This window comes from Myotis myotis, unplaced genomic scaffold (genome assembly GCF_014108235.1).
Source record: "Myotis myotis isolate mMyoMyo1 unplaced genomic scaffold, mMyoMyo1.p scaffold_m19_p_6, whole genome shotgun sequence".
NCBI classification, from domain to species: domain Eukaryota; kingdom Metazoa; phylum Chordata; class Mammalia; order Chiroptera; family Vespertilionidae; genus Myotis; species Myotis myotis.
In genome coordinates, this window is record NW_023416368.1 from 13,574,601 (window position 1) to 13,593,164 (window position 18,564).

Below are 18,564 nucleotides of genomic sequence, written 5' to 3' on the forward strand. Positions count from 1 at the left end.
CAGTGGTTATGAAAAGAGTTGGCATGAGAAAGGATTGGGAAAAATCATGTCTCCAGCTCCTGCTTGAAAATCTCGGCCAGCATCACTCTAGCTGGTATCTAAAAGTCTCTCCAACATCTCAGAGCACCTCTGAAGAGCCAGATCCCGGGGGGGGTTGGAGTGGGCGGGGGTGTGTGTGGCAGGAGTGAGCAGAGTGGACAGGCGATGGGGAGAGATGTCCAACTGGGCCTGTGCTCCCGCCACTGCTCCTTACTCAGTGGCTGTGGAAAGGGTGGATGAAGGGTATTTGGTTTTAATTGGGAAATGCTATCCATTGTCCTAGGCTCATTTAAAAATCCATTAGTATCAGGAAGTGAGCAGATTAAGCAATGAGGAAGGGGAAAGCTGTCAGCAGCCTGCTTTGCAGGGAGCAGGCGGCCTGTCCAAGCTTCACCGGTGAGGGCTGTGCTGAATGCTAAGAAGCTACTGGAGATGCTGGGGAGAGAGGAGGTGTCTGGGCCAAGTCACACAGTCCTGGGCAAGCTTGTTCTCACAGCCCCAAAGGTGGTACTCCAGTGGACATGTCTCAGGTTCCTGAAGCTGTTTCTAGCAGCCTGGCAGCAATGCCACCCAGCTGTGAGCCCTATGAATGCCTGCAAACAGTCACTCCCCTTTGTCGCTTCCCTATTTGCCCAAATCCAAACCAGACTCAACGACCTTTTCATCCTGGAATGCCAACCCCTTGCACTGGCTGATACCTCACACAGACTCCCATGAAGGATGGGGGGAATGGTTTGTGCCTGGAGGACTGCAGAAACTTCTTTGAAGGTGAAGGGCAAAGAGGGGGCAGGAAGGCCCCTCCTTGGCACTGCATTATTTGACCTAAGATTGCATCACTGAGCTTTTTTCCCCCCTGTCATATGACAATTTTGATTCAGGCTTCTGAATAAGAGAAATCTGGTTTTAATATTGGGTGACATTTAGTCTTAAAAGCGCTTGATGTGAAAATGAAGCTTCCCAATGGCTTTTCATATTTATTTTTAGCAAAAAAAAAAAAAAAAAAAACCTTTTTCAGAAAAGTAAAATGCAACCTACAGAGAATGTCAGCGTCTGAAATGAAATCAGCTGGTGTCTATTACGTGCTACTAAGGCACACTGATAATGAGGGTGGTAGTAATAGCCACAGCTAATCCTTGCTGAGTACTTGCCTGCATGTGGGCCACTATTCACCCTAAGACCTACCCGAGGAGGGAACTAAGGCTCAGAGATGTTAGGTCATTTGCTCAAGGTCACAGAGCTCAGTGTGAGAGCCGGTCGGGCTGCCTCAGGCTGCCCATGACCTTTCCCACCCTACTGCTCTGCTGTTTATCCCAGTTCACTACTCGCAGAAGAACAAGCTGACTGCGAATGAAAGCCAACAATAGAGACAGGCCTCTGTGGCTTCTGACTTGGGGTCAGATTGAAACCATGGTTTGAGCTTATAGCCACGGGGACTTCATACACGATGACAGCTGCACAGGCCTGTCAGTCTTAGGTCGTCTGTCCTTGAGCTGTTTCATAGGGCCTTTCAAAGAGATATTCACATCTGCTTCAGAGAGGACAGTGTAAGTCAGAATATCCCAAATGTGAGTCTCCAAAGTTGGTAAAAATCTGTCTAGCCTTTAGAGTGGATAGGAACAAACAGGCACCAAATTCACTGTATTTGTATAGATTTTTAAAAAAACACTGGCCTGATCCAAGGGAGAAGGGGACCAGCCGAAGTCTGGGGGACACCTTCAGGGAACCTCAGGTTCTGGTCACCTGGTCGGGAAGCCCTGGTTCTAGCCCGGAAGAAACAGGCTTGTCTGCTGTCCAGGAAAAGCAGAGAACAGTGTCCTGGGCCGGGGAGGAAAACCAGCATTGGAAGTAGACTCAGCTTATGGGAGGGCGCGGTGGGGAGACACAGCCATGCCCGGCTCTGACCCGCGGGCCCACGAGCTTTGCGGCCCCTCTGAGACCTTGGTCAGGGCTGCCCTCAGCTTTGCAGAGGCACTGCTGGCATCTGGCTTGTCTGGGACCAAACACGTTGCTTAAGTGGCATGAGTCTGGGCTGATGGTACAACTAACAAGTTAAGCCTCTCTTGAGCTTTCTTTGCTCTACACTCTACTGGTAAAATATGACTTTGAAATAACACATGAAACTTAAACACCAAGCTTCTGCAGAGTGGAACCATGGCAGGCTTCTAGCTTCGGCATGACTGGCATCGAGCTAGATGGCACTTTCTCCTGGGAGCTGTCCTGGGCATTGGAGGACCGAGAGGGGCATTCCTGGCCGCTACCCACTACGCGCCAGGAGCATGACCCTCCTCTCCCCTGGTCTGTGACAATCCAAAATCTCTCCAGACATGGCCAAACGTCCCCTGGAGGGCAAAATAAATTCCGGTGAGAACACTGAGATGATTTCAGAGGTTCCGTTTAGCTAGGGTCCTATGAGCCCTGCGATATATATATATATATTTTTGTTAACCGTCACCTAAGGATATTTTTCCATTGATTTTTAGAGAGACTCAGCTTATGGGAGGGCGTGGTGGGGAGACACAGCCATGCCCGGTGGAAGAGAGAGGGAAAGACAGAGAGAAACATCGATGTCAGAGAAACACATCTATTGGTTGCTTCCTGCACGAGCCCTGACCAGGGCCTGGGCCGGGGAGGAGGAACCTGCAACCAAGGTACATGCCCTTGACAGGAATCAAACCCAGGACCCTTCGGTCCGCAGGCTGATGCTCTATCCATGGATTGATGCCAAACCAGCTAGGGCTTTAAATCCATTTTAAATAAAAAGTTTAACTCAATATATTTTTCCTACTGCTAGACTTGTCCATCGTCCAGCTGCCCTGATTCATAGGTTAGGGCCCAGATCACAGTGGTTTGCCATCTGCATAATTGCTCCTGGCTACTTCTCCTCATGTCAGTTACTTAGAAAGTTTACTCCTGCGAGGCACAGGCTCCTTGCCCGTGAGCCTGTCGAACAGGTTCTTCTCAGGCTTGAGCCTGTGGAAGAGGCATTGCTGCTGCACCCGTGAGTGGGATCCTGAGAGGGACCAGCCAGCTTTCAGATCTAAGGACACAATAGTGAACGTTGCAGGAAAATGTGGATCTGCCACACAGCACTGGTGCACGCACACGCCCGGAGATGAGCTATATATAAAGTGACGATGAGAACTTTCCTCTTTGTCCCCAGCTAATTATTTTTGCCAGACCCAGATGTTGAGCCTCGTACAGCAATTCTCAAAGCGTGGTTCGTGGACCCCTGGGGATCTCTGAGACCCATCCAGGGTGTCTGCAAGGTGAACACTACATTATTGTAGCACTCATTGTTATCTGTCGTCACTGATGGTGAGTAAAACTATAGCATGAATCAAGGCAGGAGTACCAATGATTTTTTTCTTTTAATGATTTTTTAAAATATATTTTTATTAATTTCAGAGAGGAAGAAAGAGGGAGAGAGAGATAGAAACATCAGTGATGAGAGAGAATCATTGATCGGCTGCCTGCCACACACTGCACACCCCACACTGGGGATTGAGCCCACAACCCAGGCATGTGCCCTGACCTGGAATCAAACCATGACCTCCTGGTTCATAGGTCGACGCTCAACCACTGAGCCAAACCGGCCAAGCCATGGTCTTTTTATCTTTACCACCATGACTTGTGGTTAAAAAAAAACAAAAAGAAAGCCAATTTCATTTAAAAGTATCCTTGATGAAACAGTAAAAATTATTAATTTAATTTTTAAAAATTTACTCCTGAAACTCTTAGCTTCAGTTTCATTATCTACACAACGGGGATAGCAGTGCAGCCCCACAGGGTGGCTGTGAGGGTTTAATCAAATACAATGCGTAAAGTGTTTGGCAAAATGCTGTGCATACAGTAAGCCTTTGCGTACACGCTATGACCAGTATCATCACCACTATAATTACTTTTCATTTTCACTCATTCCCTCTCCTCCTATTTCAGTTGGAAGGATCTGGGCGTAATGAGTTCAGGCAGCCAGAGGATTGCTTTAGGGAGCTTTGTAGAAATAAACATTTTTTAGAAAAGCAATTAAAACTTATTTCATCAGACCTTTCCATCTCTATGAGATTACCAGTGAAGACATCCATAGGATGTCTGTCATGAACTCAGGAGCAGAAATTGGGAAGTCACCAAAGACCCCGCAAAGTCCCCCAAATCTCTCTTCCTTTCTTTCTCTTCTTGGGCTCCTGCAAGGCCTCCTCTGCTCCTTCCATCTTTCCAACTGTGGCTACTGTCACCATTTGAAGTGGCTGCACTTGAGTTCAGAATGACAGGAGCAAAAAGATCTTGTTTCCTTGGTGATACGTACATTTGCTCAGCTTGCAAGAAAGAGGTGAATCTCAGGAGCAGCCCAAGTAGCCGCTGCCTCTTTCTCACGGCCCAGCGTGAAGTCCTCCTCGCTGCCTGTGGGCCGAGCATGAAAAACAGCCCTTTGGGATGTAAGGGTTCAAAAGATTTATTGGCCTTTTTTAAAAATCAACAAAGACTTGAGTGTTTACCCTGGAGTCCTCGTTCTGCTGTGTAGGTGACCAGCAATGAGGGGTCTTTTTATATATATAATTAGTTTGCTGTATAAATAGCATTGTGCTCACACCCTCAGTCAGAAAATGCACAGGCCTGGGTTTGAACCCCAGCTCCGCCACCTACTGGCTGAAGAAAAGACTGTCCTCTCACACATTTCAAGGCACTCTCCTACCCATGATCCAGATGCTCCCCATGCTAACTAGCCCTTGGGAGACCAGGAGTAGATGCCATTAACCCCATTAAACCAAGAGTCCCAGAGGTGGTCAGCAGCTCAAGATTCCCTATCAGTTTGCTGTGAATCAGAGAATAACTCTGGCAAGGTCTTTGACCTGTTTGAGCTTCAGTGTTCATGTCTGTATTTCTTCTGCACAGAGTTGCTCTAATGATTCAGTTCGTAAACAGTGTTTGTGACACACATAGCCCAAAGCCTGGCATCTAATAAGTGCTCAATAAATAGCACTGGAAATAATGGTTATTTCGATGACGATAATGGTGGTCAGTGCAGAGCAATACATATGGAAAGACCCCTGCATGACCAATTAGGGGACCTAACCTATCTGAGTCCCTAGATCTGTCCCTAATTGTTAAGTTGAGCTACTCTCATCTCAACTGCTGCAGCACAGTTTTCCATCGGGCTCAGATGAAAATATTACCTGTCTCTAATTGCATAAAAAGATGGTGAAAGGCCCCACCCAGCTAAAGAGAAGAAGGTATCCTTGAAAAATGTAAAGTGTGAGATATATTTGACTGGTAACCATTTTCTCACCCTTTGCATGCTGCCCTGGTGATTTTGTTGCAGGGAAAGGCTGGTTACCCCACAGGCTCTCCCAGCACATTTCTAGACAGGACGAGACTGCTAGAGACCATTGCTGGAGGCAGCTCAAGGCAGAATCAGGGTTGGAATCCAAGCCTCTGACCCCTCATTTCTTTCTCACTCATGGGAAAGGGGCCTCCTCTCTGTTCTCTGGGACCTCTTAGGGAAGCTGGGTAATTTGACTCATGGTATTAGCAAAATGAGAGGCATCAGATGGTTCTGTGTAGCCATTGCTAAATTTCCAGAAGCATTTCTTCAGAGCTGTTTGTCCCTCCTTCCTTGTCTAGTCCTTCCAGGTAAAAGAGTGTGCAGCTGCTGACAGCCGGTGACGTGGCTACCTCTCCCCTCTTCTCCCCACCCCCGGCAGTTCATAAAGCACGACTGCTTCCCGGAGAGCTGTTTGCACAAGTTGCACAACCGTTGGAGAGGGCTCAATCCACTCACGGAGGCAGCAGACATTGCCTGCAGAATAAGCACACAACCTCTTCAAGATCATTACTCTAGATTGAATAGCTCCCCGATGGAGGCTGGGGCCAGGGAAGTGAGGATTAGGGAGGCCGATTCCATTCCTGGAATTTATAAAGTTCCCTTGAAATGGGAGCCACCTTGGTTAGAGGGCTACACAGGGATGGTGATCTCCCAAAGCAGACCGGCGACTTGGGAGGAGGTCGCACACCGATCGGGAGGCTTCCACCTCTGCTTCTTGCAGAACTCAGCCGGAAACACACAACCTGCACAGGAATTCCTGGTAGTCAGGGCCTCCTGTACTTTGCAGTCACCAAAATTGTTATGTAAACCGAGGACAGATAGTGCTAATTCAGCATTTTTTCCGGGGAGGCCACAGGCCATTGCTGGACGGATTACAGAAGGGAAGAAACGTCCGTCTAGAACTGGAATTGTTTAGTATTAGAAAGAACGAAAACAGAGGTAACCCCAGCAGCCCTTCAGATACTTGACTCAGATGCTCTGGGAAAGGATGGCAGGTTTTATTTTACTGTCCTGTGAATGGACGCCATGGGGAGATAACCCCCCACATCTGGAAAACTGACAATGGAAAGAGGTGCCTTGTAAGATAACAAGTTGTATTCAGGCCCAGAATGGTTTTCACACTTTCAGGCATAGCCTGAGGGTTCTCCTAACGTTCCGTACAGTCACAGCACATGCAGGATTAGCTTTGGAAGTTGGCCTGCAGATAAAAGTCACCTTTGGTCCAAGTTAACTTTTGATATGTGTGCGAGTGTGTGGCACATACAGTTGAGTGTGCCAATTGAAGATGAGATATGCTGGTTTATGAATCTCACAGGATGAGGTTGGGGTGACATCTGGGCCTTCCCATTTTTGCTACAATTTCAAAGGCTCTTCTGATATCTGTCTTACATGTTAGAGGTGTGTTTTTTTCCTCCAGTTTCATTAGGGTATAATTTGAATATACTAACCATTTTTAGATGTATAGTCTGAGTTTTGACAATCGTATATAGTTCTAGAACCATTACCAGAGTCCAGATCTAGAACATTTCTATCACCACCAAAAGTTCCGTCGTACCCAGACCCCTTTGAAGTCAGCCCCTTCCCCTTGAACTTGCTCTTGGCCACTGGAAACTACTGATCTGATTTCTCTCACCACACTATTCCCTATTTTGGAATTGCCTATAAGTGAAATCATATAGTATATATGAGTCTTACGTGTTTGACTTCTTTTACACAGCGTAGTGCTTCTGAAACGCAATCACATCGTTGAGTTTATCAGGAGTTCTTTCCTTTTTATGGCTAACAGTCCATAATGTAAATCTATGACAGCTATTTTACTAGTATGAAGAATGCTACTGTAAATACGTGCATTTGGGTTCTTCGTGTGACCATATGTTTTCTTTTCTCTTGGGTAAATAACAGAGGTGGGATTGTTGGGTTGTAGGGTATTTATTTAACTTTATAAGAAACTGACAAACTGGTTTTCAAGCCAGCTGTTGTATTTCGCAATGGCATTGGCATTCTATGAAAGTCCCAGTTTTTCCAAATCCTTCCCAATACTTGACATTGTCACTCGTTTTACTCTGAGTTAACTTAATGTGTATGCGTAACTGATTTTTTACTAAAACCACCATGATTTCTCAAGCGGTAATATTACTTCAGTGACCTCCAAACCAGTCATCCTACTTCCACTCTTTGCTCCAGCTACACTGGTCTCCTGTTCTTCTCAAAAATGACAAGCATGCTTCTGCCTCTAGGCCAGTGATAGCGAACCTTTTGAGCTCGGCGTGTCAGCATTTTGAAAAACCCTAACTTAACTCTGGTGCCGTGTCACATATAGAAATTTTTTGATATTTGCAACCATAGTAAAACAAACACTTATATTTTTTATATTTATTTTATATATTTAAATGCCATTTAACAAAGAAAAATCAACCAAAAAAAATGAGTTCGCGTGTCACCTCTGACACACGTGTCATAGGTTCGCCATCACTGCTCTAGGCTTTCCACTGGCTCTTTTCTTTTTCCGGGATTCTCCCCAAGATATCCTCGTGGCTTTGCTCCCTTCCTTCCAATCCCTGTCCAGATACCAGCTTGTCTGAGAGGCCTTTCTGACCTCGCTGCATAAATAGCAACCACACCCCATTACCTAGTTCCCTTACCTGCTTGATTTTTTCTTCACACCACTTATCATCACTGAATTATATATGCTTATTAAACACACACATGCACACTTGGAGACAGGGGTTTCATTTTCTTTTGTATTTTTTGTCTTCACTACTGTCTCCCCAATGCCTAAAACAATACCTGACATATAACAAGCACTCAGTAATCATTTGTTATTGGGCGAATGGGCAGATGGGCAGATACATGGGTAATACTAACGGAGGTCTAATCACAGTGCCTGGAGTATAGTTAGCATTTAATAAATCATAGGCTTCATTATCAGCACTTGATAAATATGTGTTGAATGAATGAATGAATTTGTTCAAAAGTAGCAACAAGAACATTATATTGAGCCAGGTTCACCATCTGCCTCTTGATCTTACATCTCTCCTAATACCACTTTACCAGATTCATCCCAATGCTAGGTGCCCAGAAAGTCATTGCTTCATTCTTGTGAAAGACCCTCTTCATGTTACCTTACCCCCAAGTCAAACACGTGCAAAGGTGTGAGGAGTAGCCACCTGCTTGCTTGTCGGAGAACATCCCTGTGCAGTCAAACTTACAGAGGACCAGCCCACATAGGCCTGGCTGGTCTTTATGACAGAAGGCCGGGCCAGACCACATAGGAGTTGAGGCTTTTAATGTATTTAATATAATGCTGATGTATAATAGGTACCCAATTAATTAAATTGACTTCTATCTTTCATCTTTTCTTCATCCTCCCCTCCCCCCTCTCAACCTCCCCCCCCCCCCCCTTACTTGTTCTGTTTCCTTTTCCAATCTTCCATCTCCACACAGGATGGGAGGATGGCACTTCAGTGTGCTGTGACTAAGGAAATCCCAAACTCTAGGGAGCCACATTCTAGCAGCAGCCTTAGGATACCCCAGTCCTAGAGACATTCCCTGACGGTGTCAGATGAACAAAGCCAGCTGTCCGGGGCTGAATGAACAAGAGCTAACACGTTGTAATGATTTAACTCCACTCCAGATCTGGTGTAAATTGAAGTTGAAAACGTGTTTCCAAATATACCCCGGCTGCGACAGGCGTCTGAGCCTGTTTCGCCTTTGGTTATACAGTCGTCTTGCCTGGGCTTTCCTTCTGGGCTCTCCGGGACGTCTGGGCTCACATGCTAGGAAACTTTCCTAAGAAAAGCCCTGCACTCCTCCCTAGCGTTAACAATCAGTGCACCCACCGCACAGAGTAAGAGTCTAAAGCACCCACGAGTAATATTGACCACGTCCTGAGGCCGAGACCCAGAGCTCACGCCATCTGAGTTAGACTCGTTCAGCGCTCCTGACACTGCCTGGCATTGTTCTGTGGTTTGGGGGAAAGCAAACCCTCCTCAGACCCATATTCTGTGGTTGAGATCAGTCTTCTGCATACACTTCCCCTCAAAATACCTCTCCTACTGAGCTCCAAAAATGAAGGAGAGGAAAAACATCCTGGTGTAGGGCCTGTTTTTTCAGTCTGGTAAAGATCTGACTCGACCCTGGCTGGTTTGCTCAGTGGATAGAGCGTCAGCCTGTGGACTCAAGGGTCCCAGGTTCGATTCCGGTCAAGGACACATGCTCAGGTTGTGGGGGCCATGCAGGAGGCAGCTGATCAATGATTCTCTCTCATCATTGATGTTTCTATCTCTCCCTCTCTCTTCTCTCTGAAATCAATAAAATATAATTTTTTTTATATTTATGAGCTGACTCATAGATTAGGCCATTTCCTTCCCAGCACCTCTTCCCACCGACGTGGCAACTGGGAGGATCTGTGATGAGGAGCTGGTGCATTCTCTGAGAATTCCTTGATAAGCCTGTGACACAGTCCAAGGCAGTCGGAGCTGGTGCACTGCCCTTACCTTACCTGCAAGGCCTAGAGAGAGAAGTCGCTTCTCCAAGATCACAGGCATTCTTAGTGAGCTGAGCAGGTAACTGGTTAATCTCAGGAATTAGTGAACTGAAGGGAACTAAGGCATACTTTCAGGCTTTATTTTATTTTATCTTTTGCATATGTTCAGGCTATTGGCTTGGGCTTTATGCCTGCCCTCTCTTACTTAGCTTCAAAAGATACTTCCCCTGTGAGCATTCCTTCATTTCTTTATCGTATGTGTAGTCATTTCTCTTCATCTTCCTCTTTCATCAGGCTTCAATCTTAATGTCTTTTCATTATCATGTCAGAAAAACAGGCCCTCTTCCTTAATTCATTGATTAAATAGTTATTTATTAAGTGCCTCCTACACACAAGGAACTATTGTAAGCAATCTAAAAAATAGGATGGATGAAACAGACAAAAATCCCTACCCTCCTGTAGTTTATATTGTAGTAGTGGAAAGCAAGCAATAAACAACAACAACAAAAATAGTAAAAAATAGTGTATATATATCAGATGTGATAAACACTTTGGGAAAAAATATAAGGAAGAATGATAAAGAATGTTGGATAGTAGGGTGGTCAGGGATATTCCCAATAAAAAATGACATTCAAGCCAGATCAAGGGAGCCTGGTGGGGATCAAGACAGAGGTAACTGCAGGTCCTTGGGATTTGAGGTGGCACCTGCCTGTTGTGCCCTTGGAACAAGTAGGAGGGCAGTGTGGCTTCAGTAGAGCAAGCAGGAGGGGAGTGAGCTTCGACAGGTAGTCAGAGAAGAGAGTGACTAAGGAATCCCAACATAAAGGACTTCTCCTCTGAGCATGTAGGAAGCCATTGGGGCATGTTGAGCAGAGCTGTGAAATGACATATTTTTAAGCTATGGTTACTCTTTTAAGAATAGACTGTAAGGAGAAAGAGTGAGCATGTGGAGTTTATTGCAACAAGTCAGTTGAGAGATAGATGATGGTGGCTCGGACCAGGATGTATCAGTGGAGGAGGGGAGCAGTGGTCAAACTCTGTATACGTATACTGAGGTAAAGAAGGTGACATTTCCTGATTAATTGTATATGATTAGATACTAGAGGCCTGGTGCACAAAATTCATGCACAGGTAGGGTCCCTAGGCCTGGCCAGTGATCAGGGCCCATCTGTGGGGCTACCGCCTGGGGCCTGAGGGTTGGGGGTAGCTTCTGCATTGAGTGTCTGCCCCATGGTGGTCAGTGTGTGTCATAGCGACCAGTCATTTCACTGGTTGTTCCTCCATTTGGTCAATTTGCATATTAGGCTTTTATTATATAGGATAGGGTCCAACAGAGAGGCAGAGGGACAAAGAGAAGTAAAAATGACACGACAATTTTTGACCAACAATAGAAGGATGGAGTTGCAATCAAGGATGAGAACAAATCTTGATTATCTTCTCTCTGCCTCAGTTTTCTCATCAAAATGATAAGGTTGTGAAAGTTAAACAAGTTGTTACAAGCCAATGCTTAGACTTATGCCTGGTGCATAAAAAGCAAGTGTTAGCTACTATTCTCATGAGTATGGTCCTCTCCGTGCTTAATTCCTTCAGAGAACTGAGCACCATCAGATAGGATCTTGTTTGTTTTTCATTGTCCTCTCTCTCCTCCACAAAATAAAACTTCATGCAGTCAAGAATCTCATCTGCACATTCATGCTGTGTCATCAGCTTCTACAATGGTGTTTCAACCTTAATATATATTTGATGAATACTTATGAGGAGAAGCATGAAGGGATATAACACTTAGTCTGAATTTCCCATGACATCTCTGCTTGGTATATGTACTGTCCATCTCATACACTCATTCTTGCTCACTTGCAGCTTAGAAAATTGGCTCACTAACATTAAGGAGGGATTTACCAGGAGGTCCACACATAGGTTAGACAGTTCACTCAGAAAGGTCTCTCTGTGCAGTGCCTCAATGGAAGGGAAAGTTCTGCCTAAATGCAGCCATTAGCAGGCAATCTGAGATTCAGGCAACATAGCCTATGACTGAAATCAATGCACCGGCTTGTTCTTTAATTAGCAGAGCCTCTGCCCTACCTCCATCCCCTGGTTGCACTGGCAGGATGCCTCTCATCTCTGGGCTGGCTTTCCATCCCACGATGGTGTATCTTGCTGTGCATGGCTGGAGAAAGGCAGGCAAAGGGCAAGGAGCCAATTAGATTGAAATGGAATCTGGTCTTTGGAGGCCTCTTGTCAAGGTGAGGAGTATTGGATGTTCCCAAAGATGACAGATGCTTCTTTATTTGGCCTGATCTCAGGGGTGAGAGGTCATTTGTAAATAAGATTTGCTCTATTTGGTATGGCAAGTCCTGTTCTACATGCCTTAGGTTTTTTTAGTCCCCGAGTCTTTTTCTCTGTGTTTTGACATGTTTGCCCGCAGAAGAAAGGTTCTTTCATCTGAAATGAATATTTCAAGTCCTTGGGAGCAGCTGAAGTAGCAACCAACAGTTAGGTTCAGTGAGTACACCAGCCATCAGCTCACAGGGAGCTAAAACGACCAATGGGAAGAGAAAAGGGGGAATAACTGATGGGATGGATGGATGGATGCATGCATGCATGCATGAGTAAATGCATGAATGAATGAGTGAATAGATGAATGAATGAATGCACCAATGAATTAATAAATGGATGAATAAGTAGATGCATAATAAATAAGTAGATGCATGGATGAATGAGTAAATGAGTGAAGCCTCAGAAATTATTTCCTCTGATTTGAGCTATGAGGAGAGAAAGTAAACTAAATTATAATATTTAGTCTTTATGTTGTTGGCCTGTGTAAATTTAGTGTTTATGTGGGTTATATTCCATGAAATGTAATCTTCAAATAAATAATAACCCATTCTGAGTATAAACACAAATTTTAATCCAAATCAGGGATTTTTTAACACATGTCCATAAGTATCCATGAATTGCTTGAAATGTATTTAGTCAAAGAAAGCACTTCCTATGGGGCAGTCATTGTAATGTTTTAGAACTATTATCTCATGAAACCCCCATAGCCCCAGGAAGTAAGCATTACTGTCCTCACGCAAATAAGAGCACCGAGAGACTAAGCGGATAATTAGGACTCACAGCTAATAAGTGGCGGAGCCAGGGTTTCGGCTCAGGAAGTTTGGATCTAATTGCATGTACAGTGTCATGATAGGTCAAGGCGAGGGCCTGGATGTGGAGCTGCCTTTTGGTTGTGTTTTATTAAGGAGGGTATGCTGAGAGGAATCAGTGCATCTCATAGAATCCAAGCAGAGCAGCCGCCCACAAAAGGGAGCAGAACCGGAGCACGCCAGGTCATCAGGAGCCTTCACGGCGTCTCTCTGGTGTCTTAGCGCTTCTCTGCAGTATCTCTGCACTATCTCTGCAAAACCGACCTGCGAACCCACCCATCAGCCTGAACGTGGCCCATCACAGCTGACCAACATACAGCCCCAGCTCCGTCTCACTCTCACATTAACCTCTCATCAGTGACTCTAAAGATAATAACAACTGGCCTAAATGGACAGTTAAAAAGTTTAATTTCCAGATGTGTCGTCGGACATTCGGAGTTGTACTGCAGCAGCCTATTCACAACCCCACCCCATTCCCTGCTCCTTCCTTCATGGTGTTGAAACGCGGGGTTTGGGGTGCAGACTTTTCTTCCCATGAGTGCTTGTCCTCATGAAGTTTGAAGAATAAACTCACAGACAAGAAGTCTCCTTTAATAAAAAATGTAGACGTTTATTGGAAGCAGATACAAACTCCATCTGGGCAGGGGTTTCCCCAAAGGGGACCCCATGCAGAAGGGCCCTGCCCCCAATGGGAAAAGCCTGCTCTCTCTCTTTAACAGGAAAATCAAAAAATCCCCGCCTCGTGTCCCTTTGTCTCCAGCTTATATATGCTGCAGTTCTTTGTCTAAATCTGACCTTTTCTTATTGGTCCCTTTCCTGAATTTGGGACCCCTATGTTTTCTTCATTGGTCATCTGCTACATAGAATTAGTTTTCAAAGCTGTTTCTCTCCCCCTTATCTTTCTGGTTGGCGTTGGCTTAGATCTCCCAACTGCTCAGACCAGAGATAACTCTGTCCTGGGTTTATAGCTGTTCTAATTGCTCAGGCCAGAAATACCCCAGTCTGTCTTTCTTTGGTTTATGGCTGTTTTCATTGCTCAGACTAAAAATGTTTTCATCTCCTGGATCCCCTCTTCCCATGGCATTTCTCTATCCTCTGCACAAGTAAGATAAGCACCCTGGCGTTTGCAAGTCTCCATCTATGTATTCCTCACCCATGGACCCTCCTCACTCCCTAAACCTTCCTAATTAAGCTAGCTAGCTAACCCTATCAGTGTGAGACCCAGGCAGCAAACCCTTTTTATAAACTTTGCTTTTCCCCTTTGATAGAATGAATATGGTCAAGCAGGTCAGCCTCACCCCAATGACCTCTGAATCCTCACAGCTCAGGAGGCGTGAGCATTCCATCAGGACAGAGCAGCACTGTCCACGAATTCCTAGGCGTCCTGCTTCCAAGAAAGCATGAGTGTACAATGTCTCCAGCCTAGGAAGGCCTGCCTGCAACTTCTCACCTTCATACTCTTTCAGTCATAACATTCGCACCCATACTGACACACATTCCCTCACACACTCCTCGGCACCCATGACCGGTACTAACACTGGCCTACTTACTGCAACCAGTGTCGCCCAGTTGTCAGCTGCGTGAGCTGACACCACCCACATATCAAAAGGCAGTGTGCCCAGTCAAGAGGTAGAATGACTTCTGACCATGTGGCTTCCTGAGCAAACATGCAAATCATATGCTTATCCATCAGAGCTACAATTTTGACCGAAGGAACATGTCTCTTGGAAAAGCTAACCGACATGGTGACACGTTAAGGTAGGAGTTTTCAGCCTGAGTAAAGGCTATAAACTCAGAGGGAACCACCCATGCAGAAAAGCAGCAAGGAACTGGGCTGAAACTGTTGGGGTTCAAGGCTGGTAATTGCAGAGTATTTTACATCACAAAACAAGAACCAGGGTTTCATAGCCAAAGTCAGCTTACAGCGGTTTTCAGACACCTCAGCTCCTAAGGAAAGTTTTTAAGTGAGTTAACTTTAATTTTAATTTAGTTTAAAGATCCCTGGAGCAAAGAAAAGGGCTTAAGACTCTTGTTAGAAAGAGATTTGCCAGGAAAGAAAGCCAACATTTTCATTTCAAACTTCATTGCACTCAGATTTTTTTAAAGCCTCTTTAAAAAGAGAGAAAGAAGAAAAGAACAGTATAAAAATTATAATGTAGCCTTCCCATTCAGTATTTGTGTTTGCAAAAGCACGTATTTGCGGGGTTCTTTTTCCCTTCATATGTTTTCGTGAATAGTGTTAGTACATTTTTATGTACATAAGGTTTCCACGGGGTAATACCTATTCATAACATCACTCCTGTGGGAAATAAGGGCTTACATTAAGTCAAGTAAATGTGCCAGCCAAAAACAATTAGGTTAGTAGTTGCAGCTCAAGTACATTCAGAGTAGCCATCAGCTCGCCAGTGCCTTGGGAGGAGTTACAGGACATTGCAGAACTTTTCTCAAGGAAACGGGCAACTTCTTTAGTGCCCTTTGTTGCTGCTGCAAAAGGAAAAAAATTCCAACCTCGCCATTAACTTGGGAGCCTGAGAGACTTGCACTTAACTCCTAACTGGTCCATTTAGGATCCGTTTGGTCCTCGGGCGGTCACTGAACCTCCCGGGGCTGGGTCTCTTCATTGTGAAATGGTAACGATAAAATCTAAGTTTTAAAGAGCATCCACTCCACAGTGCCTGGCACACAGGACAGACCAGATAAGTGGTAGCCATAGTTATTTTGTTTTTGACAATGACGACAAAGATGTTTCTATTAGAGGTTTGGGATCGTTTTCAAACAAGCTGGCTCTGTATATATGGCTCTCTGGAGGGCCTCCTACAATTCCAGGCCCTGGTTGTAAACCCCTGTTTTTCGTTTGATAATTCATCTGACTTCAACCAACAGCTGTTCAGCAAGGGTTGCTTCTGGCATGCTCCTCCCTCTCTGAAAGTAATAGGTTTACACAATAAAAGGATTACACAATCCCCCTTTGCCTTCTGTTCTGCTTTGGGAAAGAAGTCATTTATTTGGAGGAAGGTAGGAGGATAGATTAAGAAGCTGCCTCCCTGTGGCTGGTGTTGGCCCCTGCAGCCCATTCTCATGACTCGGGCCAGAAGGACTCTGATCAATCATGTCACTTCCCTGCCTAAAACTCTGCGGGAAGCAGTCTTCCCACGCCAGCTGGCCCTTGTCTGTCTCTCCAGCCTCACCCTTCACCACCCTTTGCCCCTCACTTCGATGTACTCCACTGGACACACCTGTGAACTTTCTTTTTCTAGAATCAGTTCTTCTACCTGGAACAACCTTCCACAACCACCCTACCTAGCTAACTGGTATGGGTTTCTTTAGGAGACTGTGTAAATAAATACTCCTTTCCCAGGAAGTCTTCCTTACTCTGCCACCTTGTGTGTTGGGGGGGAAGGAGTCTGTGTATGCACATGTATGCATACCTATACCAGTAAATATATACATTATTTTCTTAACCATTGGGATGTCTTCTTTACCCATATCTACTTTAGAATAGATTTCCTAGGAACAAGAACATTTTCTTATGTAACCACCATAGAATTATTAAAATCAGGAAATTCAATATTATTAAAATACTATTCCCTAATTTGCATTGATATTCAAATCTTGCCCATTGCCCAATATGTCATTATACCTATTTTTTTTTTAATTTCCCACAAGTTCAGGATCCTATCCAGCATCATACATTACATTTAGTTGTCAACTCTTTTTAGTCTTTTTAAATCAGACACAGTCCCTCTGCCCTTCTTTGACCTTAGACATTTGAAAAATGTAAGCTAGTTGTTTTGTAGAATAGCCCCCAATTTGAGTTTTTTCAGTGTTTCCTTGTGCCTACCACAGACGTGATGCCATGCCCTTCTAAGTGCATCATATCAAGAGGCCCAAGATGTCATGTTATCCCATTATCAATGATATTTGCTTTGATCTTTTGGGGAAGGTGGTACCTGTCAGGTTTCTTTACTACAAAGTGATTCTTTTTTAACATTGTAAGTAATTATTTGGGGGGGGGGGGGTAGCTGGGGGGTAGATACTTTGAAATGATGGAAATGTCTAGCTGTTCATCAGAGTCTCATCCATTGATCTGGCATTCATTTTATATCTGCTTAATTTTTAAGGAAGCTTATTTTACATTGTTAATAAAGAATAGGATTTTGATAAATGGGCTCTTTAAACCACCCCACGTAAAATACCTGCATCTCCCATATCAACCTAATCTCTTCATTTATGAAGATCTTATCACCTAAAGTTGTGAGAAGACTCATATGCATGGCACTAGCCAAGGCAGTACTTCTCATTTGCATTTTCCACTCTATTCTTGAATTATCTTTTCATTTCCTTTTCCTTTGCAATAAAAAAAGAATTCATAAAAAGAGGCATATTTTTTATAATGAGAAAGAAGATATACATTATTATTTCTGGCTTGTCACATGTCATAATACAGCTTCTGGTCACATTATGATGGGCATCAGTAATTGCATTTATTTTTTCATGCTTGCTACAAGGACTCACTTAGGACTCTGAAGAGCTTCTTGTAGCCGTGGGGTTTGTGGATTGAAAATCATTTGGATTGATTAAAGTCATGAGGAGAATTATGATAAGGGTCAGATCACATGGGCACCAGGAAGGGAAAATATTACCATTTAAACGAGAAATGGGATTTTTTTTCTCCTTAAGTGAATCATATTTACAGTGACAGGTGGGGTAGCTCCTTATAAGATTAGTAATACCTGATATTCACTCATCCATTTATTCAAAAGAAAATTATCCTGTGCGAAGCACCATTATATACAACTTTTAACTTTACCAAGGATATCTTTGCATAACATCCTTCTGGGTCTTTAAGCAAGATTTGGCTAAAAGGAACCTTGAAGAATTGCCCATAAGTTTCACTGAACGACCTCAGAAATAGAAATATCCCAGATCAAGCAATATTTGTCCACTGTCTAGGGAGATTGGCTGCTTGACAAGCACTCAGTTTCTGAAACCACCAAGTGGAGTGGAGAGGAAGGAAGGGATCTCCCGCCCCCCAACCCCGGTCAACAAGATCTGAAAAAGCCAACTGGCGTTCCTGGGACACCACATAGCACATCCTAGAATGTCCTGAAAAAGAATCTCTCTCTTCTGGCCCACCTGTCACTGTCCTTTGAGGTTCTGGCCACAACTGGGGTTCTTCGAAATATTATCAGTGTCAGAAAAATTTAGAGCTGGAGAAAACCTAAAAAATAGACACCTTTCCCTTCAAGACATGTCTGAATGTACTTTTATGTACTATTCAATTTGTTCCTCACTAAAAGCTTGTGAGAAAAGTCGAGTAAGAATAGTTTTCCTCATATTATGGTGAGGAAACTGAAGACCAGCCAGGTGAAGGTACAGTTCAGGGTTAGCAATGAACCAGACCTAGAGTTCTGACCTCTGGGGTCATAGCCCACCAGGCCATACTTTTACTGATAGCTGCAACTCGGTCATCAGAATCTCTTCCCCTTAAATGCTTTCGTGGCACTTATCACAGTGTTAGTTGTGTATTATTTACATGACTAGAGGCCTGGTGCATGGATTCGTGCACTGGT

At 44.4% G+C, this 18,564-nt stretch overlaps 1 protein-coding gene across 3 annotated transcripts in view; it reads left to right on the top strand.

Moving 5' to 3' along the window:
• The window catches only part of ATP10B (ATPase phospholipid transporting 10B (putative)), a 180,356-nt gene that overhangs the window by 82,144 nt on the left and 79,648 nt on the right, over positions 1-18,564 (top strand). The gene's annotated exons all lie outside the window — the stretch shown is intronic.